This window comes from Camellia sinensis, chromosome 14, assembly GCF_055761805.1.
Source record: "Camellia sinensis isolate YWXY chromosome 14, ASM5576180v1, whole genome shotgun sequence".
In the NCBI taxonomy this organism is placed as follows: Eukaryota; Viridiplantae; Streptophyta; class Magnoliopsida; order Ericales; family Theaceae; genus Camellia; species Camellia sinensis.
The window spans coordinates 110381519-110403573 of NC_138974.1; positions in this window are offsets into that span (position 1 = coordinate 110381519).

Sequence of the window (22055 nt, forward strand, 5' to 3'; positions counted from 1 at the left end):
TCATTCATGAACTTGGAAAGGAATGGAAACATCCTTTTTCCATGAATAGAAGAAGAGTTCTCAAGGGCTTTTGACGAATCCCTTGCTTTAAAAACAAAGCTTCCACTAAGAAATGATGTGCATTAATCTAATCTATTCAATTAATAGTATGGATTTTGGTATTATTTTACCCTTATTTACAAAGAAATGATGTAGGTTTTCATCTATTTCTTAGGCTTGAATTTGATCTTCCTTTAATCCATTTAATTTGATGAATTGTTGCAAAATATATGTTGTACATATCTGTTCTATACTATTGTTGAGGGTTAAGGCCCATCTACCTCGTCTTTAAGTGTATATGTGAGAGGGAGAGGTAGAAGGAATGAGCACCCCTTGGAAGATGTTCTTTGTCTTTGTTCTGGACTTTCTGCACCAATTTGAATTCTACTTAGAGGTTATGTTAGGCCAGTCATATTAGCAGTCGGCCGACCTATTTTGTGTCTAGATAGATGATCTTCCCAAGAATAGGATAGACAATTTTTGGGAAGTGCTCTCCTGGGTGGTTCTGGAGATGCTGATCAATTTTTATTTTTTATTTTTTTATTTTTATTTTTTTCTTTTAACTTGATTTGTTAGATTTAGCATTAATTTGGCTGAATCAATTCATTGTTGTAATAATTCCTTCAATCCCAAGTCTTTTTTTTTTTCATTATTATTCATTCAATTATTGTAATAATTTCTCTCCCCCCATTCTCATTTGAATTATTGTAATAATCTTCTAACCCCACGTTTTTCTATCCTTTTTAATTTCGTGCTTTTAGTATATTCATAGCATCATGTTTTATTTATCATATTCATGTATTGCATCCATTTCTCGTGCACTCGGGTTTGGCTCATGTGCATTCGTGGGTTTTATCATTTCCAAAATTGAATATGCGCGCTACCTCATATCATGAGATGATACACATGTCATATGTTAGTAGCCAGACCCTTTAGATGCATTTTGTGTATGTGTTGCATTAATTATTTGTATGTAGGATCATGCATGTATTCTAATACATTCTTTTGGCATTTCCACGGAGTACTAGGTGAGAATTTCTTTGTTTTAGCATGTTGTATGTGTATTTTATTAATCATATCCGTTTCTATACTATGAGGCTAAATGCTTAAATGAGATATCTGTGGGAATGCTAGTGAATGGAGGTTGTGTTGATTATGTTAGAATGTGGTTGATTCTTGCTCCTGAGTTTGTACAAAAAATGTTTTTTCGAAACGCATGAAATCAAAGCATAACCACAATTGTTGACACCATCTATACTTGATTGCCTCATATAGTAATGTTAGCATTCTTAATAATCAGAATATGAGCATACATCGATTATAAAAACCACATCATGACTTAGTAGAGGCCGATGAGTAGGATGCTCAATTCATGACCTTCTCATCTCATATCTAAGTTCCCAAACCATGACGCTTTAGTTATGATGAACAGTGGCCTTTGGCATGAGTCACAGGTCTCCTAATTTCTCCAAAAGATTAGGTGGTGATTCTGAGATATGGTGATGCAGCCTATTTTCAGCAAAAAAAAAAAAAAAATTGTAATAAAAATAGATTTTCAACAAAAGTTACCGGATATGGAGTTTCATTTTCTATTTCACATTGCACTAGTAAATTTAGATCAAGAGATTGGAAGTTTGAACTGTAGAGCATGCTTGGTTGCCCCAAAAACATCCTACAAAGGCCCAAGGTCAATTTAAAAAATTGGGCGTTTATACATATTTAAAATAAAATAAAAAAGGTTGTTCAATCTAGTTCGTATTTTTTCGTGTACAAACTATTTAAAATATTAGGTGATAAATACAATTTGAAATATAGTATTATTGAATATTTAATTATTATTTATTTTTTAAAATAACGATAATATTTTATTTTCTGAACAAATACATATGATTTATTTAATTGACCATAGTTATTGAGATAGACATAAATCGTAATTATTAAAATAGATTTTGGACATTTTTGATGGGTAGCATTATTAATTTATTCAAACTTTTTTGTGACGTGTTTGACTGAATGTATAATTTGATCAACTTCTGCATAGAAAAAAAAAATTCTGAATAGACAATTGTAACCGGTACAATTGACAATATTCTATAAACAATCTACACATTTAGCAAATAATCATCCATTACTATTAAATAATTCACCACTTTAATTATTTAAAAAAATTATGTGAAACTTCACTTTTAAACTATTTATACAATAATGTAATATTTCGTTCATTAAGATGAAATGGAATCGTCATTGTTTAACCTCTCTATATGTTGATTATTCTTTCACAATAGTGAATGATAATTTTATTTGTAATATATTTTTTATTATTTTTGTTGGGAACTGGATCTGATTCGACCCGATCCATTACCCATGGAGCGCCCACATGGGTTACAAAATTATTATCATATAATAATAAGATAATTGTTGTATTATCTTTAGTTATTTGAATTATATGGCAAGATAATTATTTAATTATCTATAAGAGAGTTTTATTGAGTGTGGATCTCTATCTACATATCTTTATATATCAGATATGAGAAAATAAATATACGTGTGTTGTGTGGTAGTTTATCAGTAAGAGATCACTCAAAACTTATTTCTCTCTTTGTTCATCTCTCCGAGGTCACCATTTTTGTACCTTGGAATTTGGAGTCTGTGTTCCACAAGGAAGACTCTAATAGCCTCTTTACTAATGTAGAGTTTGCAACAAGGACTCGTAATTCAAGCTTTCGAATCTTACTGCGTGGGTGTTTTTTTGCCTAAGGTAACCCATATTTCCTTACAGTAGTATCAGAGCCTATTGCTTATTTTCGCCACTTGATTAGTATGGCATTGATTTGAATATTGCTTATAATATTAGATTGATGCATCATTAATATTGTTTTATATTATATCAAATTCAAAGATATTTTTCTTTTTTTTTTGGGGGGGGGGAGGGGGGTAATTCACATACCGCAGATTTTTTGTATACAAAAACAGAAAATAAGATTTCATTTTTTGTAAATGAAATTGACTTATTTTGATTGTACTCTCCATAAGCTTTTTATTGACATAAAATAGGCTTTAATCAGAGTTAAAATTGAAAAATATATGATTTTTCAAATTTTTTGAGTTAAATCTGTATTTTCTACAGACAGTAGATTTTTTGTACTCGAAAACAGAAAATAAGATTTCATTTTTTGTAAATGAAATTGACATATTTTGATTGTACTCTCCATAAGATTTTATTGATATAAAATAGGCTTTAATCGGAGTTCAATTGAAAAATATATGATTTTTCAAATTTTTTGAGTTAAATCTATATTTTCTGTATACAACAGATTTTTTTGTAGTTAGAAACAGAAGATAAGATTTTATTTTTCGTAAATGAAATTGACGTATTTTGATTGTACTCTTCATAAGCTTTTTATTGTTATAAAATAAGCTTTAATCCGAGGTAAATTGAAAAATACTTGATTTTTCAAATTTTTTGAGTTAAATCTTTATTTTCTGCATACAGCAGATTTTTTGTAAACAAAAAAAGAAACTAAGATTTCATTTTTTGTAAATGAAATTGGCATATTTTGATTGTTCTCTCCATAAGCTTTTTATTGATATAAAATAGTACTCAATCGGAGTAAAATTGAAATATATATATTTTTTCAAACTTTTTTGAGTTAAATATATATTTTCTGAACAGTTTGAGCAGAAAATAATTTTTGAATACTGTTATTGCAACTCTGCATGTCTGGCTAAGCGCAGCGTGGGGCTCGCGGCTTAGGCATGCGTTCTGCCCCCAAAATAGCAAGATTGAAGTCCAAACAAAGAGTTTGCTAATTGCTAAGTGGGCCTGTTATATAAATATGTTTGCTATGTTGGGCTAGGTTTAGCAGATGGATCGTTGGTCCAGCCCAAAAGTGTTTGGCATGTTGTTGCTAATTTCTGGGCGATCCAAGCACTGAGTTGGGAGTAATTTCTGGTCGATCCAAGCAGTGGCCCATGAAAATGTCAGGACTTTTGTGGCACTAATTTTTTTTTTTTTTATAATCTTTAAAAAAAATAATAGAAAATAATTAAAAAAGAAAATAATCTAGAATTTTCTTTCTATTATATTAATTATTGTGCATAATTAATTAACTCCTTTTAATATTGTTAGCATTTTATTTTGTGCTATTAAATTGTTGAGTTAATTTATTTTGTGATCAATTAATATGTTGGTTATGTACCAATATATTAAATATGAGTCTTAAGTTTTATTGTCCAACACTCTTTCCCTTGGATGGAATTTTAGTTGAATTCCATCCTTTTACGCATTTAAAATTGCTTTTATTTATTCATTTCTCAATTAAATTTAGTTTTTTCTTTTTTCGTTTTTCTTTTTTTTTTCCTTGATGGATGTGACATTGGTATTCATGGGTACACATTTTTTTTTTTTCCAATTGTTATTGTGTATGATTAAATCTATACCCCATAAATGTGTTGGTGAAGTGGCATCCCCATATTATTTCCTTTTGTATTTAGAATCAATGTAGTAGTATTCTTTTAGGTCGTAAATTATTTTTTGGATGTATTTTTCCACAGCCATGTATGGGGATGTGTTTCACTATCACCAATATATTTCAAGGTTGCCTTAACATGTTGCACCAAAATACCAATGGGGTTTCAAGTGGATAATTTAACGTTGTAGATAATGGGAATTGTTCCCTATATTTTATTTTAAATTAAATAGACATTTTATTCTTACTCACATTGTGGGAGATGATTATTAGCACCAAAAAAAGCGAAATTTTTTATCGTATAAAGTGAGAAAGAATTTTATGGTCTAATAATATGTAGAACAAAATATTAAGATATGTGTCTAATTAAATCCTTGCACAATGAATCAATGAAATGGCCTCAAAGAATATTATTGCTGAACTTAATAAGGGAGATAAATTGGATGGAAACAACTATGATACCTGGCATAGGAAGGTTCAACACTTTCTCAATGAGTAGGAGTTACTCGACCATTTGACCAACATCATGGCCATACCTGAGGCAGGAAACATGGCACAACATCGTCGTAACCAAGATGCCTATGCAAACTGGTTTAAAAGGGATAAAAGTACGCGCTTTGCCTTGTTGAGCTGCATGCATGATGACCTCATTGGGGAATTTGAGAAATACCCAACTGCCAAAGAAATGTGGGATCAATTGCACCTGCAGTATAGAGGCACAAAAACAACTAGGCTGTGTGCCCTTACATTGAAGTTTAATCAATATGTGATGGACCCAAAACATACTATGGCTGAGCACCTTAGGGTGATTTCGGCCATGATTAGAGAAATGAAGGCAACTGGCAATGATCTCACTGATAAGCAATAGATTTTGTCAGTCATCAGATCTCTACCTAACCCTTTGTGGAGACATGTGAAATTGGTGCTCAAGCATAATGAGGGAATCAAAAATTTTGATGACATTTCTCGACACCTTGAGCTCGAAGCGGAGCATAAAGATGCGAATCACTCTACTACACTTGTCGCTAAAGCTGGAGAGTGTAAGGGATACAAGCCTCAGCGCAAAGGATAACAAAAGAAGCTAGACAAGCAAAGGTTGAAAATATGACGCCAAAAGATGGTAGAGTAACCAAGCGTCGCAAAGGCAAGCATGCTGGAAAGAATGATAAGTCCAAACTCAAATGCTATAGCTGTGGATAGAAGGGACACTTCGCTTAGGAGTGTACTGAGCCGAATAAGGTACACCTTATTACCAGCTGTCTAAATATGTTTGTTTGTTCACATGTTTTTATTGCTCACTCTCTCCTTGGTTGGATTGTAGACATGGGAGCAACCAAACATGTAGCTTGAGTTTAGGATGGATTTGTAGATTATCATCGAATACCAGTTGGTAGGAATTATATAATAATGAGAAATTGAGCTGAAGAATAAGTCTTATGAGTTGGTACATTTTAGCTCAAGTTGTGTACTGGGCGCAACTTGCTCCTTCATGATGTGCTTCATGCACCCACTATCCGATGCAATCTGCTTTCAGTTTCAGCACTTTTGAAGTCAGGTTTTTCTTTTCATTTTGAGGGCATTAGTTTGTCAATTTATCTTGGTAGAACATTTTATGGTCATGGTAGTTTCAGGGATGATTTCTTTATGTTAGATTAAGAATCGGAATTGAATAATAATTCCCATATTTATGTTGCATCTTTTTCTTCTTCTGATAATGTATCTGATTCCATTAAATGGCATACAAGACTAGGCCATATATGACAAGAAAGAATGGCTAGATTGGGCTAGAGAAGGGCTATTGGGTTCTTTCGCCAAAGTTAGCCCACCTATATGTGAGCCATGTTTAGCTGGAAAGGCATGTAGAAAGCCTTTTGCTAAGGCTTCTAGAGCTACTCATCCGTTAGAGTTAGTTCATTTTGACATTTATGGACCAATGAATGTTAAGGCATGACATGGCGCACCCTATTTTATAACATTTATAGATGATTTCTCGCGTTTGGACGTAGTATTTCTGTTAGGTCACCGTTCTAAAGGTTTGAATTATTTCAAACACTTTGTAGTAGAGGTTGAGGAACAGAAAGATAAGAACTTGAAGGTTCTCCGAACTGATAGGGGTCGAGAATATTTTTCTAATCATTTCAAAGAATTATGCAAGGAAAAAGAGATACACAGACAATTGTCAATTCCTGGTACTCGGCAACAAAATGATGTTACAGAGAGAAGGAATCGTACTCTTTTAGACATGGTTAGGTCGATGATGGCGCAAGCTAATCTCCCAATAAGATACTAGGGAGTTGCTTTAATGGCTGTGGCTTACATCCTTAACCAAGTGCCTTCAAAAGCCTGTTCCTACCACTCCATATGAGTTATGGAACGGTGAAAAGCCTGATTTAGAAGGTTTACGCCCATGGGGATTAGCTAGATTTGTTCACAATACTTCTCATAAGTATTTTTGTGGATGCTGATGAGCCAGCTTCTTTTGAGGAAGCTACAAAATCACCCAATTTAGAAAAATGGATAACTACTATTCAATAAGAGATAAACTCAATGGCTAAGAATAATGTATGGGACTTAGTTGACCTTCCACCTAGGCTCAAGACCATTGGTAACAAATGGGTCTTAACAATTAAGCGCAAGACTGATGGATCAATTGACAAGTACAAGACTCGACTCGTGGCAAAAGGCTATACCTAACAAAAGGGTATAGATTATGAGGAGACATTCTCTCTTGTGGTGAGATTTGCATCCATTCACCTCATTCTAGCTATCGTCGCACATCTAGATTTGGAATTGTTCTAAATGGATGTAAAGACGACATTTCTCAATGGAGAACTAGACGGAGAGATCTATATAGATCAACCAGTAGGTTTTCAGGTTGAGGGAAAAGAACGCAAGGTTTGTCGCTTGAAGCGTTCTATTTATGGTCTAAAACAGTTGTCTAGGCAATTGTATATTCAGTTTCATCAAGCTACTGTCACTATGGGTTTTGTGATGATGGAAGAAGACCATCGCATATGTGTCAAGAGGATTGGGAATACGTTTCTTATCTTATCGTTATATGTGGACGATATTTTGTTAACTGGGAATGATTTAGAGTTGATTCATTCCACTCAAAAGTGGTTGTCTTCTACTTTTGAGATGAAGGACACGGGTCAGGAAGATTATGTGCTAGGAGTTAAGATCTCTAGAGATCGTTCTAAGAGACTTCTTAGTCTGTCTCAAGAGACTTACATGAAGAGGATTTTAGAGCGGTTTCATATGCACTATTCGAGACTAATAGACACTCTAATTGAGAAAGGTCAAATTTTTAGCACCATGCAAAGTCCTAAAATAGTGGAAGAAAAGCGGCAGATGGCTAATGTTCCCTATGCGATTGCTATTGGTAGTCTGATGTATGCAATGATGTGTACTCGACCTGACATATGTTTCGTGGATGGAATGGTTAGCCGATATCAAAGCAATCTTGGAGCTACACATTGGGCTGTAGTTAAGAGGATATTTCGGTATTTGCGAGGGAATGCAGACTTCGCTTTATGCTTCCAAGGTGGTTCTCTCAAATTGGTTAGATTTAGTAATGCAGATGGGTCTGTTGATAGTGACGAGCGTGAATCAGTTACTGGCTATGCTTTTGTACTTGGAGGAGGAGCCATTTCATGGTGCAATAAGAAACAACAATGTGTTTCCTTGTCCACGATGGAGTCAGAATACGTGGCTTGCACTGCTACCGTTCAAGAATCAATATAGTTAAGAAGATTCTTGAAGAGCTTGAGTGTAATAGGGCATTTGGATGAGGCTGTTGTGGTCTACTGTTATAGCACAATTGCTATAGCTTATGCGAGAGATCCCAAATATCATGGGAGAACTAAGCATATTGATACTCGTTATCACTTTATTTGATATATCATTGTGCAGGGATTGGTGGTCCTAAGGCATGTCTCTATTAGCGACATGGTTGATGATCCATTGACCAAACCCATTGCAAGGGATGTTTTTCATAGACATGTTAGGGGTTTGGGCTTATGTGCGATTTGATATTATGAGACCATGAAATATCCTCTCACATGGATTGTTGAAGAGATTCAACGAAGATAGTTCCATGAACCTGCAAGAGATAAATATGGTTGATGCCACCTAACCGGGGTTACTGGCCAGGGACACTCCAATGATGAAGTTAGAATCTATGAATGAAGAATCAAGAATTGTAAAGAGTGTTTGTGTGCTGTGTGGAGTAGAGAGAAAGATCCCTTACATTCCATGAGGTGCCTTTCTTTTATAGACGGAGAGTGGGCCGAATCAGCCCAACAGTTGGCCCCCTTGGTAGGCCTTATTTGGGTTAGCCCAATAAGCTGATATATATATTTTTTAGCTTTGACAATTGCCCCAAAACTTTCATTGCCTTCGATAGAATGAATGAGAGTTTTTATTGCCAAGTTATGCTGTTCAAACAGATGTTAGGTCTCTTGACAAAGAATACAGTTGATAAATAAATAATATGAATGAATGAATGACTGGATGAATGTATGAATTTATGTACAAATATATGTGGTACATCAATAATGCACAATGGGACCGCATAAGTCTAACATAGGGACCCCCTCGGGTTTACATCCGATATCTCTTTAACGATGGGCCACGGTATTATAACCCTCGAGCGAGGGTATAGGCCGCGGTATTATAACCCCCGGGTGAGAGTGTAGGCCATGGTATTAGGACCCCCAAGTGAGAGTGTAGGCCGCGGTATTATAACCCCTGAGCGAGAGTGTAGACCGCGGTATTAGGACCCCCGGGCAAGAGTGTTGGCCGCGGTATTATAACCCCCGAGCGAGGGTGTAGGCCGCGGTATTATAACCCCCGGGTAAGAGTGTAGGTCGTGGTATTAGGACCCCCGGGTGAGAGTGTAGGTCACGGTATTCTAACCTCTGGGAGTAGGTGTAGGGCTTTACTGATGGCGTTCTGTGCCGAGTGCAAAGATTACGCTGTACTCAGAGATTTTTGCTAATTTTAAGTGGCAACCAAGTGCCAATATGGCAAGGACTTTGAATAATGCATCCTGTGTTAGTGATGGCCAGTATTGAATGAGGTAGACGTGTTAATCACAAAGAATATTGCTCCACTTGTAAGGAATGGCCAAGTAGATATTAGGCCAACTATTTAATTACGAGTAAATATTAGGCCAATTAGCATTGCTCGGTTTGTGTTTAGTCCAATGTAGACCTGCCCCATTGCTTTCAAATGACAGGCGTTAGTCGGAAGGAATGTAGATTGGACTTGCCCAATTGCCCTATGTGGCGGGGTAGATTCGGCTTTGGTAAAATGACGGAGTGAAAAAATATGCGAACTGCCGACTGCCAAGTGTGTAATGGATTGCCCCAAAACTGGCGCTTGTTTGGAGCGGTGTGAAACAAGCGAGAGTTTGTAACTAAAGTAAATTTCTTTGCAATGTTTGTACCAAGTTGGTCGAGTATGCATGCATAAGAAAGGTACCGAGATGAGGATCGGCTGATAAATGACCAAGGTAACGCAGGTAACACAATGAATGATTGGGGAAGACGAAGGATTATATCCTCACCCCAAGATCTTGTTGCTGAAATTGCATGCTGATCAGATATGATGTAACCGTTCAGCAATCTTGTAATGCCTGAACGTTCTAGGGCGTTGATCCTAATATTAGGCGCGAAATTTGTAGAATTGGACTCCAATTGAACTACCAAGTGGCCGAATTGAAAGCGCCAAGTGAGTGTAAAAGTTGTTCAGTGAGTTCGGCGATAAGCGTTAAGCTGATTAAATTGCACCATTGTCTTGGAATTAGTTGAAAAATTGCTTCCATTGTCGTGAATATCTAACATTGGATCGCCATTACCCCATTGCTTGCGAATGACGTTAGGTATTCGGAAGAAATTCAGATTGGACGTTGGCCAACATTGTCGAGAAGTAAGTTGAGAACAAAGTATAGTTGCCCCATTACTTTCGAATGACAGTGGTTATTCAGAAGGAATTCAGAATAGACTTGAGCCAAAATTGCCAAATGATGCGGGTTGTTATAGTGGCGGGAAGATGCCAAAATTGTTGAATGCGACATTGATCAAATGCCAGGCTTAGCGGCAAAAGTATTGTTTAAGTTGCGATATGTAGCACTGCATATAAAATCTACAAATTTTTGGTATGGAATTTACAAAGTCAGACCATATGGATGTTTTCAGAATGCTCCAAATAGTTGGAAACGACTATGGGATCACTGTAATTGGACTCCTGATGGCGTAGTTGTAGCGAAAATGATTCTGACGGCTTAGATTGGTAGAGACTGGTGCTCTGTGATTCACTGGATAATTGCTCTTATATTGCAAAAAATAAAAGAAAATTGTGGTGGCAAGAATTGAACCTCCGCTCTTGTGATAAAAGACTAACACTGAACCACTCTGGCATGGCATACCTTGTGTCCGTATTTTGTACATTATATATTTGAACTTAATTGTTTAGTTATTACAGGATGTAACTTAGCTGCAATCTACCGAATAATTTCTTACGTTTTGCCAACTGTTGAGTCGTCTTCTTCGGCAAAATATGTGATTTTCTGGGAAAATTTCAATTGGCTCGTACAACTTCGTTTTAGCTCTGATTTTGACGCGATTTTTTGTGTTAGACTCATCTTGGTGAGTACTTCACATTGGTATAATCAAAACTTAATGTTGACATTGTTGAAAATTGCAAGTTTTTGAAACTATGAACTGTTGCGCAACTATCGACAAGCATCGGTTACTTTTTTGCTCCTCTAGTTAGTGGCTTTGGACTCCCTAAGTTGAGGTGAATCCTCTGGTATTGTTAGATGTGGATTACAGTAAGCCACGGTGCTAGTTTTATGCCTAGATTGTAGTGCCAAACAAGTTGCCCACGCTAGATAAAATGCAAAGTTGATATGAATTTGCTCTTGATAATATGCTAAATGATTTGCGCATCGCAGCAGCAATATATCGAATAAGTTGTAAATTGATAATATGCGGATTTGTAGTTGCTAATATGTTAAGTTTCCGAACAAGCCGAGTAAGTTGATTGCATGCAGAGTTAATACAAATAAAACAATAAGTCGTCGAAACTTTGTTGATATTATACTGACGAATGATACTATGCAAAGTGAATGAAAATAAAAATTGCTGAATAAGCCAATAAGTTGCCAAATAAGTCAATAAGTTGCCGACTTGTTCATTTGGCCGGTGGATGTAAGTTGGTTCATTGGTGGTTGCCAAATAATGTGTGTTAGCTGTGCTGAGCTGGACTAGTACATTTGGGTTGTTTGATTGTGCCGAAAATATGTCCTTATACTATTTGGTCTTCAACTTTTTGGCAACGCGGTCGGTTGACTATTTGCTATTGCCGAATGATTTAATTGGAGTGGCATCGCCGAATTGCGGAGGCAGAGGAACAGGCGATTGATAAGCCAATGACAACGCCGAGTAAGGCGGGTTCCCAAACTGCTTAAGTGGCCGAGAAGTGCCGATGTAATAACTCTTGATCGAACTGGAACTCGGCGAGTGTATGGTTGCCGATCAATTCGCCACAATGGGCTTACGTTTTCGTTGCATAATTGCTTGGAACTCGGCCGTTCGTGATGAATATCATGCCGACGAATGTGGTGATGGAGTTGTGGTGCCTAGTGTCAAAAAACAGCCGACTGTGAATTCAACTTGGGAGCCGATTGACGTATGTGCGGTCGAGTAGTCTTGCCGAGTAGGCAATGTTGCCGAATAATGTCGTCGAGCCGATTTGATGTAGGGAATGGAGAAATTTGATGGTATAGCAGAGGAAAATTTGATGCTTCCATGCATGGGTGTGCCGAACAACTATCAAAGGCAAATTCAATGCGTCCATTATTGCCAAGGAAGAAGGAACGCAAACAGAACTTAGGTAATCAGATTCCTCAAGGCTGTTGTGTTTTATGTTATTTATTTTTATGTTTATTTATATTCATTCTTTTTTTTAATATATATATATATATATATATTTCGTTTGCTGAATGAAGTGCAATTCTCTTGGCAAATGATGCTTCGGAACCTCATTTCGGCAGGGAGAATGTTGAAGTGAATATTTCTAACGTCCTTATCATAACGGCATCTCGGTGACATCATTTCTACTCAGCAAAGAGTATGCATGTTTGGTGAGGGCGTAATGGTGCTCGTCCCATCCATTCTTGATCGGCAGTGCCATTGCTAAATAGCGTGATATCCCCTTTGATTGTTGTGCTCAGCAGATTATGCTCTTGGTCGGCGGCGATAACTGTTAATTTGCTGCAATGTTAGTTCTTTGGATACCCCATAACAACTATTTTGGCTAGAATAGGCGGATGGTCAGATTGCCGAGTTACTTGATTGGCAATTTCTCTTGGCGTTGTCGCTTGCACTTGGTTGGCAACTCCACTTTGGTTTTCCAAAGCACCTCTTTGAGAGCTTGGTTGTGTCTTGTTAAAATTTCATTGGCCAGCGAGTTGGACGACTTTGCTTGCCGAAACATTTCTTTGGCAATTTGCCTTGACCTTCTGTGTTGCCGAAACCTCTTCTAGAGTGAGAATGTCAAGTCTCTGTTGATCTACAAACGTAAGCAACAATAGATATGCACATAAATCTATAAACTTGGTCAAGGCTCTATATTTAACAAAGGTTGCACACCACTTGTGAATCTAAATGTACATAGATAGAATAAATAAATTGAGTTTAGTCAAACAACTTTGTTGAATTACCGAAAAGATGCTCTCTTCAAGAAAAGTGACCCATTTGTAGAGAGAGAAAATGGAGATGAAAAGGTAGATCCATGAATTCTATGTTATTTTAACCCTTTTTCATCAAGATTCACAGTGAACAAAAGTTTCCATAGAGTTTGTACGTAGACACATATGTATATACGAGTTAAGAACCAATTTTAAAGTGATTTTACAAGTTTACTCAGAGAGAGAATAGATTACCATCACAATGTTGTTGGTTGAATTTCTACTTACAGTAATTGTAACATGTTTGCTATTTACTTCGTTGAAATCTCTTAGACAATTCCCACAGACGGCGCCAATTGTGAGACCATGAAATATCCTCTCACATGGATTGTTGGAGAGATTCAACGAAGATAGTTCCATGAACCTGCAAGAGATAAATATGGTTGATGCCACCCAATCGGGGTTACCGGCCGGGGACACTTCGATGATGAAGTTAGAATCTATGAATGAAGAATCAAGAATTGTAAAAAGTGTTTGTGTGCTGTGTGGAGCAGAGAGAGAGATCCCTTACATTCTATGAGGTGCCTTTCTTATATAGATGGAGAGTGGGCCAAATAAGCCCAACAGTTGGCCTCCTTGGTAGGCCTTATTTGGGTTAGCCCAATAAGCTGATATATATTTTTTCTAGCTCCCACAGATATGCTTCTATCAGATGGACCCTTTTTCAATTTTATGCATTAATGAAATTAGGTTTCCTTTCTATTTTGCATAATGATGGATTGTTTGAGCACATATTTTGAATTACATGTATGTCGCCAGGCTAAGATCGACCCTCTCACACTGGCGATCACCCTGGCGCTTGTCGAGTGAGTAGGATAAGACATAGATTATCTTGTTGTTTGGAGAATGAGCGAGGTAAATGTTTTGTTACTTGGGAGTGAACAAAACTGGTTTATTAGTGGATGGCATCTTGGCATTAGCTGAGATGAGACTTATATAAGTCGAACATGAAGTTTTTCCACAACTTCATGAAGCCTAAATATAGTCAAATGTGAGGTCTTAGATAGGCGCTTGATAAGCAACTAGGCTAAGAAACTTAGGTTAGACACTTGTATAGTGACTAGACTAAGATTCGTATGGCGTTAGAGAGTGACAAACCCAATTGAGTGGGAGCTCTGTCATAGCAAACATATCATACTTTGTATGCTATAGTCGACCATGTAAGGGAGTGGCTAGATGAATCCCTACTCTAACACTATGTGAGCCCTATTAAGCCATTAATTGGTTTATACTATGCCCTTGAACTTGGACCTATGTTATGAAGTGATGACTCGATGTTTCTACTTTAGCATGTCACCCTAGGATCATGATGAATACGATCTAGAGGACCATGTATGTGAGAACCCGAATATAAAAATTAAGTAAATAATTAAATACTAATAATAATATTACAATCTCAAATATTTGATGGGGAATCCTAAAGTGCAAATTAAATATTTGGATGGTCTTTTAATTAATTTTTAAACCTAAAATAAATTTATGGTGAAAGTATTTAATTTAGAGGCAAGATTTATTATAAAAAAAAAATAGAGGGTAAGTTTGTAAGTATCTTTTGTTATATTAATAGTTATATTTTATTTAAATTAATGGGTTAGAAAATAAAATAATATAAAGAGATAATAATTTAAAACCTTTTGTTTAAATAATTATTTAGAGTTTTGTTTAGATATATATAGAGAGCAACCCTAATTTTCCTAACAAAAACCCTAACCCTTAATTATAATTGCTTTGCACTACACCTTCAACATATAGCAGCAGCCACGAGAGTATAGCAGCAGCCACGAGAGAGAGAGAAGTTTTCAGCAACTTTGTGGTTGAACAAATCTAAGGTAAGAATCAATTTATTCTTGTTCTATTATAGATTATTGTTTACATAGTTATGGTGCTTGTGGGTGTTGTGAGTTGGTGGAAGAAAAAGGAATGGATTGGCTGATGGGGAGAGTATTCTAGAAATTTTAATCGAATTCATAATGTTGTTCCTAAGAATATTAATCTGCCAACAAACTTTAAAAATCGAGAAACCATATCAAACGGATGAATTTTGATCTAAAATTTTTACAGTAGATCAATTACATATTGAATTGCATATCTGAATTTTTTCATAATTTTTGGGAGTCAAAATCCATATAAATTGAGGTATTCAAATCTGTCCAGGAAACCAGTCCAAAACAGTAAATTCGGGAGTGTTGTTCTCTTTGGGTATAAATCCAAAAATTATCAAATTAGTGTCATTAGAACCGGTTACAAGTTTAGTTTCGTACGTTTTTGGCCTTGTATTGATTGCTTGTGTATATTAAGAGAACCGTCAATTTCTTTAAAGTGCTGCAGAAAATAACCTGTTTGGATATAATAAATTGTAGATAATTATTTTGATAAGAAAATCAAGTGAAACCAATTGGGTTTGAAACTTAGGATATATTAGATCATATCTGGAGGTTATTGGAATTTTTCGAATAGAGCGGAGTGGGTTTTGTAATTTTCAAAGTTAGCGAATAGGTTGGGAAGGCTTGTTTGAAACTCTATTTTATCTTAAAGTCACAATTAATTAAATTTTGACCGGAACCCAAGTCTTGGGTGATTTTAGACCTTGAAGAACATGAACTTAGGTAATATTTAAGAGTAACGATGAGTTGAGTTGAGCCGTGTTAGTGCGCTCTAGTTTGGGGTTACTTAGTTTATTATTCTTTATGGTTTTGGATTCATGTTTAGGCTTACGTGTGCCTTGGGCCAAGTCCCTGTGGGCCACGGCCGGTCATGCCCGAATTTGGGGTGTGACATTTGTGGTATCAGAGCTATAGTTTATCGAGTTACATATCTTACATTTCATCATTTAGACGAGGTCCAAGTCCTTATGGTCCTTAGTAGTGTGTGGTTGAGTCAGTTTTGTTTAAACTTGTGTTGAATGTTTATCGATTTCAGTTTGAAGGTTAAGAGTTAGCATCTAGATTTCTACGTGGATTGTCTATTCCTTGTGCGCCTTTGGATGCATGTATTACCTTGTCTACTTCATTACGAGAATCAGTAGTATTGGGAGATGTTTGTAGATCTTGTGAGATAAAAATGGATGGTAGGATTTTTCCAGTAGATTTGATTTCTTTGGAGATGAAGGATTTTGATGTGATTTTGGGGATTGATTGGTTAACGAAGCATCATGCCTCTATTGATTGTTTTAGAAAGAGCGTAGTTTTTGCTATGCCGGGGCAACATGAGTTCTTCTTTCAGGGAGATAGGAAAGGGTCTTCTATCTGTTTTACTTCTTCCCTTTCGGCTGATCGAATGTTAAGTAAAGGGTGCCATGATTATTTAGCTTGTGTGGTGAGTATTGAACTGCCATAATAGAAGTTAGAGGAGTTGCCTGTAGTGAGTGATTGTGTTGATGTTTTTCCAGAGGATCTACCTGTTCTTTTTCCAGACTGTGAGGTCGAATTTTCCATTAACTTGGTCCCTAACACAATACTTATTTTTAAAGCGCCCTATAGAATGGCACCGTTGGAGTTGAGGAAGTTACAAGAGTTGTTAGTCAAAGGTTTTATTGGACCTAGTGTTTTACCTTGGGGAGCACCTGTGTTGTTTGTGAAGAAGAAGGATGGGTCTATGAGATTGTGTATTGATTATAGAGAACTGAACAAAGTCATAGTGAAGAATAGGTATCCTTTGCTACGTATTGATGACCTATTTGACCAATTATAGGGAGCTCAAGTTTTTTCTAAGATTGACTTGGGGTCAGGCTATCACCAGTTGAAGGTAAGGAATGAGGATATTCTTGAGACAGCTTTTAGAACCTGTTATGGGCATTATGAGTTCTTAGTGATGCCTTTTGGTCTCACAAATGCACCAGCCACATTCATGGATTTAATGAACAGAGTATTTAAGCCCAACTGTATAAATTTGTGGTAGTGTTTATTGATGACATCCTAATTTATTCGAGGAGTAAGGAGGAGCATGAGCAGCATTTGAAGGTAGTATTGCAGATCCTTAGGGAGAAAAGACTGTATGCAAAATTTAAGAAGTGTGAATGTTGGTTGAGCAGTGTATCCTTTTTGGGTCATGTAGTGAGTAAAGATGGGGTATCTATGGAAAGCAACAAGGTGACAGCAATTGTTGATTGGCCACGACCTACTTTTGTGGCAGATGTACGTAGCTTTCTAGGGCTTGTTGGATATTACAGACGGTTTGTGGAAGGATTCTTCCGTATTGCTTTGCCATTTATAAATCTCACTAGGAAAGAGGTAAGTTTGAGTGGAGTAATGATTGTGAGTGTAGCTTCCAAGAGTTTAAACAAAGGTTGATATTAGCTCCAATCCTTGCCTTTCGTACAGGTGGTGGTAGTTTTTTGATTTATAGTGATGCTTCACGATAGGGTTTAGGATGTGTGCTCATGCAACATGGGAATGCGATTGCTTATGCGTCACGATAGTTGAAAGTACATGAGAGAAATTATCCTACGCACGACTTGGAGTTAGTAGCAGTGATTTTCGCTTTAACATCTGGCAACATTATTTGTATGGGGAATCATGTGAGATTTACACTGATCATAAGAGTTTGAAGTATATTTTCACACAGAAGGAACTAAATTTGAGGCAAGGAAGATGGCTTGAGTTGTTTAAAGATTTTGATGTGAATATTTTGTATCATTCGGGGAAGGAAACGTGGTGGCGGATGCCTTGAGTAGAAAGGTCGCAATTGGAGATGCAGCTGCTTTGTGTATTAAGAGTTGTTTTGTGGAAGACATGAAACGTTTGAGGCTTGAGGTTATTAAGCCTAGTGATGGGGCTTATTGTAGTCAATTGATAGTTTAGCCAACCTTGAGAGAGCGGATTCATTTAGCTCAGGAGATTGACCCCCAGTGTGAGCATATTAAAGGAGAGATGCAGAGGGTAAGCATGTAGACTTGGTGGTTAGTGATGATGGGTTGCTTAGATTCCGTAGCCGAATTTGTGTTCTTGCTGGTGGTGATTTGAGGAAGGAGATTATGACGAAGGCACATAGTTCTAGTTATAGCATTCATCTTCGAAGCACTAAGATGATTGAGATCTTCATGAACATTTTTGGTGGAATGGTATGAAGGGAGATATTGCAGAATTTGTGGCTCAGTGTTTGGTGTGTCAACAGGTTAAAGTAGAACATCAGAAACCCACAGGGAAACTACAACCGTTATCTATACCAGAGTGGAAGTGGGATCATATTAGCATGGACATTGTGTGTGGTTTATCTCGTACTAGTAGTAATCACGATGCAATTTGTGTAGTTGTTGATAGATTAACCAAGTCAGCACATTTTATTGCAGTACAGATGAACTATTATCTAGCTCGATTTGCACAGTTGTATGTGAAGGAGATTGTTAGATTGCATAGTGCACCTGTGTCAATAGTATCAGATCGGGACCCTCATTTTGTGTCTAAGTTTTGGGGTGCGTTACAGCCAGCTATAGGTACTCGGTTAAATTTTAGTTCAGCTTATCACCCTCAGACAGATGGGCAATCAGAGAGGACTATTCAGACCCTTGAGGATATGTTGAGGGCTTGTGCTTTGGAGTGGAGAGGTAATTGGGATGATTATTTTCCACTCATGGAGTTTGCCTATAATAATAGTTATCATTCTAGGTTGGGAGTAGCACCTTATGAGGCTTTGTATGGGAGGAAGTGTAGGTCTCTTTTGTGTTGGTATGAGGTTGGTGAGAGGCAAATGTTGGGACCTGATTTGGTGGAGGATGCTACACAGAAAATTATCACCATTAGAAAGAGATTATTGACTGCTCAGAGTAGAAAAAAAAAAAGTTATGCTGATCATCGTAGGATAGATTTAGAGTTTCATGTGGGGCGATATGGTATTCTTGAAAGTATCACCATGGAAAGGAGTCATCAGGTTTAGAAAGAAATGAAAGTTGAGTCCTAGATACATTAGTCCATTTGAGGTATTGGAGAAGGTTGGTGAGGTTGCGTACCGCATTGTTCTACCCCCTAGGTTGGCAGGAGTGCATAATGTGTTTCACGTGTCTATGCTGAGGAAATATGTGCACAGTTCGTCGCATGTTATAGATTATGAGCCACTTCAGATTAGAGAGGATTTTTTTGTATGAGGAGATGCCTGTTCAGATTTTGGATTCGAAAGAGAAAATGTTGCGTGCGAAGGTCATTAAATTGGTTAAGGTATTGTGGCAAAATCATTTAGTTGAAGATGCGACTTGGGAGCGCGAGGACGAGATGCGCGAGAAGTACCCACATCTATTCTCATGATTTACTTGGATTATTTTCGAGGATGAAACTTTTCTTTTAGTGGGGGAGAATGTGAGAACCCGAATATAAAAATTAAGTAAATAATTAAATAATAATAATAATATTACAATCTCAAATATTTGAGGGGAATCCTAAAGTGTAAATTAAATAGTTGGAAGGTCTTTTAATTAATTTTTAAACCTAAAATAAATTTATGATGAAAGTATTTAATTTAGAGGCAAGATTTATTATAAAAAAAAATAGAGGGTAAGTTTGTAAGTATATTTTGTTATATTAATAGTTATTTTTTATTTAAGTTAATGGGTTAGAAAATAAAATAATATAAAGAGATAATAATTTAAAACATTCTGTTTAGATAATTATTTAGAGTTTTGTTTAGATATATATAGAGAGCAACCCTAATTTTCCTAACAAAAACCCTAACCCTTAATTATAATTGCTTTGCACTACACCTTCAACATATAGCAGCAGCCACGAGAGAGAGAGAGAGAGAGAGAGAGAGAGAGAGAGAAGTTTTCAGCAACTTTGTGGTTGAACAACTCTAAGGTAAAAATCAATTTATTCTTGTTCTATTATAGATTATTGTTTACATAGTTATGGTGCTTGTGGGTGTTGTGAGTTGGTGGAAGAAAAAGGAATGGATTGGCTGATGGGGAGAGTATTCTAGAAATTTTAATCGAATTCATAATGTTGTTCCTAAGAATATTAATCTGCCAGCAAACTTTAAAAATCAAGAAACCATATCAAACGGATGAATTTTGATATGAAATTTTTACAATAGATCAATTACATATTGAATTGCATATCTGAATTTTTTCATAATTTTTGGGAGTCAAAATCCATATAAATTGAGGTATTCAATCTGTCCAGGAAACCAGTCCGAAACAGTAAATTCGAGAGTGTTGTTCTCTTTGGGTATAAATCCAAAAATTATTAAATTAGTGTCATTAGAACTGGTTACGAGTCTAGTTTCGTACGTTTTTGGCCTTGCATTGATTGCTCGTGTATATTAAGAGAACCGTCAATTTCTTTAAAGTGCTGCAGAAAATAACCTGTTTGGATATAATAAATTGTAGATAATTATTTTGATAAGCAAATCATGTGAAACCAATTGGGTTTGAAACTTAGGATATATTAGATCATATCTGGAGGTTATTGGAATTTTTCGAATAGAGCGGAGTGGGTTTTGTAATTTTCAAAGTTAGCGAATAGGTTGGGAATGCTTGTTTGAAACTCTGTTTTATCTTAAAGTCACAATTAATTAAGTTTTGACCGGAACCCAAGTCTTGGGTGATTTTAGACCTTGAAGAACATGAACTTAGGTAATATTTAAGAGTAACGGTGAGTTGGGTTGAGCCGTGTTAGTGCGCTCTAGTTTGGGGTTACTTAGTTTATTATTCTTTATGGTTTTGGATTCATGTTTAGGCTTATGTGTGCCTTGGGCTAAGTTCCTGTGGGCCACGACCGGTCATGCCCGAATTTGGGGTGTGACAATGTCTAGGAAAGCAGTCAAGTTTGAGTGGATTGACATGAGTGGCTAAGGAAAATTCTTAGATTTCATACCAATGTATTGTAGCTCATTACTTGGGCAATTTTGTCAAATTTGTGTTCTCGATATAGTCATGAGTACAAATACAACATTTGAAGTCAAGCATGATTATGAGTCGACTCATGAGGGATTTAAAATGCTTAATCTGGTGTGATCTAACGAATTTGGGATATATAAAAGTTTTTTGAGTGATGTGCTATGTTAGCTTGATGGTGACTTAATATAGCACTTCTATCTTGTAACATTTTGTTCTAGGCGACCCCCTGAGCGGTGAAAGTACCGCTCGAGCGAAGCTAGAGGGCATCTAGCAGTTTTTCAGGTTAGGGTGCACTGCTCAAGCGACCATTAGTTTGCTTTAGCAAAGATACAAGGCTCTCAGTATCTTGTTTTGCAAACAAAAATGCTGAGAAGTCTGGTTCACCGCTCGAGCGATAAAAAGACAGCTCGAGCAATCTACGCGAAATTCAACAGATTAAAAAGGATATTTCTTGATCATTCTTTTCATTTTTCTTTTCTCTCTTCCTCCATCTTGTCTTAAGTTAGAAAAACCCTAGGTTTCTCACTCTAAATACCCCTCATTCCTCTAAGATCTAGTGTAAATCTCTTGCAAGGAGTGAAGTATACATGAAGCTCATCCTCTCAACCGATTGGATTTTCATTTTTGGTGCAGAACTCTCCTAGAAGCTTGGTTTATTTGCTCATAGCTTGAAGTAGGGTTACTTTTAACCTACTATCTATTTGTTTTGAAGATGTTTCTATGGTATTATTGTGACTTAAGATTTAATTTGATGACTGAGTGGATTAAACTCTTATTTAATAAAAATGGGACATATTACTCAACTTTTATTAAAATTTTTCTAAATCTTTCTATGGAATATGTATATTAATGTTAAGAAAATACACATATATGAAGAAGGGGAGAAAGCCCCAAATTGATAAAACCGTAATTACTAATTTGAGTAGAGAATGGTATTTGGAATGAAATTTCCTTAAAATTTGTGGAATTT